Genomic DNA, 8,505 nt, shown 5'->3' with positions numbered 1-8,505 from the left:
TTTTGGAAAGTGTAGGGGACAATTTCCTGGGGCAAGTGCTCGGGGACCCAACTAGGGGCAGAGCTCTTCTTGACCTGCTGCTCACAAACCGGGAAGAATTAGTAGGGGAAGCAAAAGTGGATGGGAACCTGGGAGGCAGTGACCATGAGATGGTCGAGTTCAGGATCCTGACACAAGGAAGAAAGGAGAGCAGCAGAATACGGACCCTGGACTTCAGAAAAGCAGACTTTGACTCCCTCAGGGAACTGATAGGTAGGATCCCCTGGGAGAATAACATGAGGGGGAAAGGAGTCCAGGAGAGCTGGCTGTATTTTAAAGAATCCTTATTGAGGTTGCAGGAAAAAAACATCCCGATGTGTAGAAAGAACAGTAAATATGGCAGGTGACCAGCTTGGCTTAACAGTGAAATCCTTGCTGATCTTAAATGCAAAGAAGAAGTTTACAAGAAGTGGAAGATTGGACAAATGACCAGGGAGGAGTATAAAAATATTGCTCAGGCATGCAGGAGTGAAATCAGTAAGGCCAAATCACACTTGGAGTTGCAGCTAGCAAGAGATGTTAAGAGTAACGAAGGGTTTCTTCAGGTATGTTAGCAACAAGAAGAAAGTCAAGGAAAGTGTGGGCCCCTTACTGAATGAGGGAGGCAACCTAGTGACAGAGGGTGTGGAAACAGCTAATGTACTCAATGATTTTTTTGCCTCTGTCTTCACGAACAAGGTCAGCTCCCAGACTGCTGCACTGGGCAGCACAGTATGAGTTGGAGGTGACCAGCCCTCTGTGGAGAAAGAAGTGGTTCGGGACTATTTAGAAAAACTGGACGAGCACAAGTCCATGGGGCCAGATGCGCTGCATCCGAGGGTGCTAAAGGAGTTGGCAGATGTGATTGCAGAGCCATTGGCCATTATCTTTGAAAACTCATGGCTATCGGGGGAGGTCCCAGATGACTGGAAAAAGGCTAATGTAGTGCCCATCTTTAAAAAAGGGAAGAAGGAGGATCCGGGGAACTACAGGCTAGTCAGCCTCACCTCAGTCCCTGGAAAAATCATGGAGCAGGTCCTCAAGGAATCAATTTTGAAGCACTTAGAGGAGAGGAAAGTGATCAGGAACAGTCAGCATGGATTCACCAAGGGCAAGTCATGCCTGACTAACCTAATTGCCTTCTATGATGAGTTAACTGGGTCTGTGGATGAGGGGAAAGAGTGGACGTGTTATTCCTTGACTTTAGCAAAGCTTTTGATACGGTCTCCCACAGTATTCTTGCCAGCAAGTTAAAGAAGTATGGGCTGGATGAATGGACTATAAGGTGGATAGAAAGCTGGCTAGATCGTCGGGCTCAACGGGTAGTGATCAACGGCTCCATGTCTAGTTGGCAGCCGGTTTCAAGTGGAGTGCCCCAAGGGTCGGTCATGGGGCTGGTTTTGTTCAATATCTTCATTAATGATCTGGAGGATGGCGTGGACTGCACTCTTAGCAAGTTTGCAGATGACACTAAACTGGGAGGAGTGGTAGATACGCTGGAGGGTAGGGATAGGATACAGAGGGTCCCAGACAAATTAGAGGATTGGGCCAAAAGAAACCTGATGAGGTTCAACAAGGACAAGTGCAGAGTCCTGCACTTAGGACGGAAGAATCCCATTCACTGTTACAGACTAGGGACCGAATGACTAGGAAGCAGTTCTGTAGAAAAGGACCTAGGGGTTACAGTGGACGAGAAGCTGGATATGAGTCAACAGTGTGCCCTTGTTGCCAAGAAGGCTAACGGCATTTTGGGCTGTATAAGTAGGGGCATTGCCAGCAGATCAAGGGACATGATCATTCCCCTCTATTGGACATTGGTGAGGCCTCATCTGGAGTACTGTGTCCAGTTTTGGGCCCCACACTAGAAGAAGGATGTGGAAAAATTGGAAAGAGTCCAATGGAGGGCAACAAAAATGATTAGGGGGCTGGAGCACATGACTTATGAGGAGAGGCTGAGGGAACTGGGATTGTTTAGTCTGCAGAAGAGAAGAATGAGGGGGATTTGATAGCTGCTTTCAACTACCTGAAAGGGGTTTCCAAAGAAGATGGATCTAGACTGTTCTCAGTGGTACCTGATGACAGAACAAGGAGTAATGGTCTCAAGTTGCAGTTGGGGAGGTTTAGGTTGGCTATTAGGAAAAACGTTTTCACTAGGAGGGTGGTGAAGCACTGGAATGGGTTACCTAGGGAGGTGGTGGAATCTCCTTCCTTGGAGGTTTTTAAGGTCAGGCTTGACAAAGCCCTGGCTGGGATGATTTAGTTGGGAATTGGTCCTGCTTTGAGCAGGGGGTTGGACTAGATGACCTCCTGAGGTCCCTTCTAACCCTGATATTCTATGATTCTATCACTGCCCCCACTTCCTCAAAACACAAGGTAATTCACTGTTCAAAAACTTTTAACTCAGAGTTGAGGTGCCCAGTTCTGCCTTGTGGCTAAGCAGTTAAGATAATGCCTCACACGCTTTCCCAGCTATGCACCCTTGGAGCAATGCCCCAGTACAACACTGTACCCTTTCTGAGCCTGGGAAGGGAAAGCGAAGAAGACTAGTGTGTGGGAAGTCTTACACCTTGGTAGGGGTGGAGAGGCCATTAAGAGAGGGAAGGTGATAACTGAGAGGGGTCGGTCCTGGGGCCGGTTTTGTTCAACATTTTTATTAATGATCTGGATGATGGGATGAAATGCACCGTCAGCAACTTCACAAATGAAACTAAGCTGGGGGGAGAGGTAGATACGCTGGAGGGTAGGGATAGGGTCCAGAGTGACCTAGACAAATTGGAGGATTGGGCCAAAAGAAATCTGATGACAAGTCCTGCACTTAGGAAGGAAGAATCCCATGCACCGCTACAGGCTGGGGACCGACTAGCTAAGTGGCAGTTCTGCAGAAAAAGACCTGGGGATTACAGTGGACAAGAAGCTAGATATGAGTCAGCAGTGTGCCCTTGTTGCCAAGAAGGCCAATGACATATTGGGCTGTATTAGTAGGAGCATTGCCAGCAGATCGAGGGAAGTGACTATTCCCCTCTATTCGGCACTGGTGAGGCCACACCTGGAGTATTGTGTCCAGATTTGGTCCCCCCACTACAGAAGGGATGTGGACAAATTGGAGAGAGTCCAGCGGAGGGCAATGAAAATGATTAGTGGGCTGGGGCACGTGCCTTACAAGGGGAGGCTGAGGGAACTGGGGTTATTTAGTCTGCAGAAGAGAACAGTGAGGGGGGATTTGATAGCGGCCTTCATTTGATAGCAGCCCCCCCTGAAGGCGGGTTCCAAAGAGAATGGAGCTAGGCTATTCTCACTGGTGGCAGATGACAGAACAAGAAGCAATGGTCTCAAGTTGCAGTGGGGGATATCTAGGTTGAATATTAGGAAACACTATTTCACTAGGAGGATGGTGAAGCACTGGAATGGGTTACCTAGGGAGGTGGTGGAATCTCCATCCTTGGAGGTTTTTAAGGCCCGGCTTGACAAACCCTGGCTGGGATGATTTAGTTGGGGTTGGTCCTGCGTTGAGCAGGGGATTGGACTAGATGACCTCCTGAGGTCTCTTCCAAACCTAAAATTCTATGATTCTATGATGGGCTGTGAGGAGCACATCTACCAGCTGGAGGCAGCTGGGTGTGTGTGTGTGTGTGTGTGAGGAGAATACCAGACTTCCTATCCCAGGTCTGGGCCTAGTGTAGGGGGAAGGGGCACTGTACATCAGCAGCAGCATAGGAGGATTGGAGTGATGTGAAGTGGCCTATTCATCTCAAGGGGATGTGCTCATCTGAATGAAAGCACCCCATTGAGATGAATACAAACTGAAACAATAGCTCGGAGAGGTGTGAACTGTTCCATTCATCTCAGTGTTCTGATTCCCCCTCCCTAGATCTTGGTATTGTATGCTTGTGCCATGCACATATCTATCCAACAGGAGTTCCATCAATACAGAATGCGTATTAAGGTCTGATGTTTCATAAATCTCCATCTCTACAAAGAGGGATGCACACATCAGTGGAGAGATGAGAGTCTGAGTTTTTCAGGGCTGTGTGGCTTTAGTTTCTATCCTTGGGGCTCGCAAGTTACATCTTGGAATGGTCTCTGGGATTAGGACCCGTTGGATGCCCAGGTACTTGACTGATTATTTATGTGACCGTCGCACCAAGAAGCTGATTGTGCTATGCCCTGCACAAACGCAGAATAGGAGACAGCCTCTGCCACAATGGGCTGACATTGAGACAGACACAGAAAGATTGTTATCCCTACTTTACAGGTGGGAAACTGAGGCAAAAAAGGGACTAAGTGATTTGTCCAAGGTCACACAGGGAGTCTTTGGTGGATGCAGGAATTGAACCCAGCTCCTACGGTGAGCTCCTACCCACAAGCCCAGCCTGACACCCTCATACTGTACTTCCAGCATGCCCATACTAGTCTGTCCTTTCTGAGTGCCATGGATCATTGAAAGTCACATTCTGCTCTTGCAAAGGGCCTTCCTCTCTGCTAACTACCAGAGCAGGTAAAAAATTATTTGTGGGAAATTATTGTAGATGGCAAGCAGCTATTCAACAGATGCAACCTTTCTTTCTGGAAAAATATCAGTTCTGTTGATGTAAGTAGTAACCAAGGCTGGAGGTGACGAAGGTTGAGTCTTTTGTGTTGTAGGCGGGCTGCTGGGGCCAGAGTGCTGACTCAGGACGACACAGCACACAGATACTCAAGGAGTTACATGCCTGTCTGCTGGCTGTGATGTCAAGCCACAGGAGCAGAGCATTTAAGGTACTCAGAGTTACTGGTTAAGCAGTGACAAGCCCTTGCTGGTCTGGATTGCACCCTAAGCCATCCCAGGAAGATGCATCATTGGTGAGATAATAATAAGGAAGAATTGGACACTGAGAGGAACAGCAAAGATGAGGAAGAAGAGGACAGTGAGCAGGATAACAGCGAAGATCTTTCCTTGCTGACATCACTGTGAGCTACATTAGACTTTGAAAAACAGGAGCAGATTGGCCAGAACCATGAGGGGAGAGAAAATGAGGAAATTCAGGGCACACATGGGTAGGGGCATATTCCAACAATTTTCAGTTCCATCAGCAAAACCAAAAGAAGACACTATTCCAGACAGCAGGCAGGAAAGAATCCACAGCAGGATACAGACAATGGAAGACAAGTCTTTTGGAGGGCAGTATTGGTGCCAGATGGGATAGAGGACTGACAGATACCTCTCAGTGCTGAACGCCATCAGACGATCAAGGCTGGTGCTGTGTATGAGCAGATTAAGCAAAAATCTTCTAAAAGAAAACAAAATAAATGTTTGGCAGCAACAATTATGAGGAAACCAGGAAGGCAGAAGAGGAAACAAAAGTCAGTGGTGGCCATGTGCAGGATGTAGATAGTGAAGAGGTTCCTCTTAATGCAGAAGCCAAGGAACCAGAGGATGATACCATTCCCCAGAAACCCTATGGACAGAGAGAGACATAAAAAAATGGTGATGGGTGAGGACCAGCCTGGACAGAGAGGTGGGAGAGACAGAGTTAGGGTCAGAGAGAGATGAAAAGAGGGAGAAAGGAAAATTGGGAGGGCTTGTCAGTTAGCTATGGGTACAGAAAGAAAGGGGTAAGAGAAGTTGGGTGAGATTTGGAAAGTGGGGTAGAGAGAGAAAGACAGAGAACAGCCATGTATCATTAATGATGACAAAGAGCAATCCCTCACCTTCCTTACCTCCATCATTATGGGGCCTGAATCAAGTGTTTACAGGAACCAGGCTGGGGCAGATTCACTCTCTCTGTCTCACGGTTATTAAATGAGTTTCTCAGTGTAGGATCTTCATGGGAAAGTTTTATGAGTAATAATCTATTATCCAGACACTAAGAATTTCCTTGTAATCTGTGTAGCAACACCCAGTCACTGCCAGAAGCCATTAGAGAAATGTCTTCTCCACGCTGGACAGAGTGGGACACAGCATATACCATTATTGCCTTTCATGAGCTATATAGCATCAGGCTAGGGTGACCAGACGTCCCAATAAAATCCGGACTGTCCCGATATTTAGGCGTTTGTCCCACATCCCGATATTTTGTGACACTCTGCTTTTTTTTTTTTTTTTTTTTTTGCTCCCCCACCCCCCCCGTCCCATGTGTCCCTATATTTTCTTCCTCGGATCTGGTCACCCTACATCAGGCACTGTCAGAGGTCTGCTTCCCTTCCCTGATTGCTTCTGATCTCCTAACCGTAAAGGAAATGGCTTTGCAAAGATTAACTCTTAAGCAATAGATATCCAAGAAAGCCACTGTTATCTGAGAAGAGCTGCTAATGTAGTTAGGGCAGAAGCAACTGTATTAATAAGCATGACAATTGGCACCTTCTTAATGGTTCAATTTTGCTCTAATTTCTCCAAATAGCATATTTCTGTGCCACTTGGTTATAACTTTTGTGTCTGCCTGGAAATCTTCCATCACCACAGTATCTAAGCCCATATTATATATTCTACAGATCCTTAAAGATATATTTCCTCTGATTATGTTTTTTTTAAATTAATATGGCAATAAATGTTTTCTGTTTCTTATTACAAACCCATCTACTAAAAAGAGATTGAAAAAAAAATGCTTTTTGACAGGGTGGGCATTAAAGGAAGTAATGTACAGACATTAACACTGAATGGTGATGTCATCGTATTTGCCCAAAACATAAAGACCCAAGATAAAGTAAGGTGTTCTAATGGAAGAAATACATATAAATATCTCTATAATAAAACAATATACAATTCCCCAACTGAGTATTAGGTGTAATTTTCACGCTGTCTGGAGTGGCTCATGACCGTGCACCAACCCCAGGGCAGACTGTCAAAAAGCAGGGCAGACCCCCCCAAACTGGTGGTATGTTCTATAATTAGATTTCACCAACCCAGTAATAAATGTGAACTACAATAGTCTTATAACGGAGTCACAGATCCTTGGACACTCCAGTCTATCTTGCCACCCAGGCAAGCTGGATGATGTGATACATGGTCACTTAAACCAAAGATCACAAAATATTCAGGTTGCTCCCAGCCCCAAGAGACAAGTCACTTACCCCAGGTCAATTTGTACCTTAGATCTAGGGTTGCCAAATTTGGTTGGACATATTCCTGGAGGTTTCATCACACGACATACTATTTAATTAAAGATTAATCTTTAATTCCTGGAGATTCCAGGACAATCCTGATGGGTTAGCAACCCTACTTAGATCTCACACCAAAGACAACTCTTGTAGCCAATCCTGTAATAAACTAACTAAAGGTTTATTAACTAGGAAAAGATAAGAGTTATTTACAGGTTAAAGCAAGCAAGAATATATACACAAATGAGTTTCAATCTGTGATTCAAAAGGTGACAGAGTTGTAGTAATCTGTTCATTCAAAATGTCTTTCAGGGCTAATCCATGGCAATCAGCCTGGGGATCTCTTTTCTTATGTTTAGGAATCTTTGCCCCTCAGAGTCCAGACAGCATGAAAGAGATTCAGTTTCTCCTTGTCAGGGATTTTTATTCCCTCCACTCCAGAGTTCAAACTGATGGGATGAGTTCATGAGTAGGTCTCTCCGGGTACGTCCAGACTACCCACCGTATCGGCGGATAGCGATCGATTTATCGGGGATCAATATATCACATCTCATTAAGACACGATATATCAATCCCCGAACGCGCTCCCCGTCGACTCCGGAACTCCACCGGAGCGAGCGGTGGTAGCGGAGTCGACGGGGGAGCCGCGGCCGTCAATCCCGCGCCCTGAGGACCCAAGGTAAATCGATCTAAGATACTTCAACTTCAGCTACGCTATTCACGTAGCTGAAGTTGTGTATCTTAGGCCTGGTCTACACTAGGCGTTTATGTCGAATTTAGCACCGTTACATCAAATTAACTCTGCACCCGTCCACACCACGAAGCTATTTAGTTCGACATAGAGGTCTCTTAAATTCGACTTCTGTATTCCTCCCCAACGAGGGGAGTAGTGCCAAATTCAACATGGCCATGTCGAATTAGGCTAGGTGTGGATGGAAATCAACGGTAATAGCTCCGGGAGCTATCCCACAGTGCACCACTCTGTTGACGCTCTGGACAGCAGTCCAAGCTCGGATGCTCTGACCAGCCACACAGGAAAAGCCCCGGGAAAATTTGAATTCCTTTTCCTGTCTGGGCAGTTTGAATCTCATTTCCTGTTTGGACATCGTGGCGAGCTCAGCAGCACTGGCAACGATGCAGAGCTCTCCAGCGGAGATGGCCATGCAATCTCAGAATAGAAAGAGGGCCCCAGCATCGACTGATCAGGAAGTCTTGGATCTGATCGCTGTGTGGGGCGATGAGTCCGTGCTTTCCGAGCTGCAATCGAAAAGACGGAATGCAAAGATCTACGAGAAGATCTCTAAAGCCATGGCAGAGAGAGGATACAGCCGGGATGCAACGCAGTGCCGCGTGAAAATCAAGGAGCTGAGACAAGGCTACCAGAAGACCAAAGAGGCAAACGGACGCTCCGGA

The 8,505-nt window shown here is 46.5% G+C and overlaps 1 pseudogene; it reads right to left on the bottom strand.

Moving 5' to 3' along the window:
• Positions 1-4,828: 4,828 nt before the first annotated feature.
• Positions 4,829-5,453, bottom strand: LOC112120864 (annotated as a pseudogene).
• Positions 5,454-8,505: the final 3,052 nt, after the last annotated feature.

This window comes from Terrapene carolina, unplaced genomic scaffold, assembly GCF_002925995.2.
Source record: "Terrapene carolina triunguis isolate 2854851 unplaced genomic scaffold, T_m_triunguis-2.0 Scaffold22966, whole genome shotgun sequence".
NCBI lineage: Eukaryota > Metazoa > Chordata > Testudines > Emydidae > Terrapene > Terrapene triunguis.
This window is presented reverse-complemented; position numbering and strand designations above follow the sequence as displayed.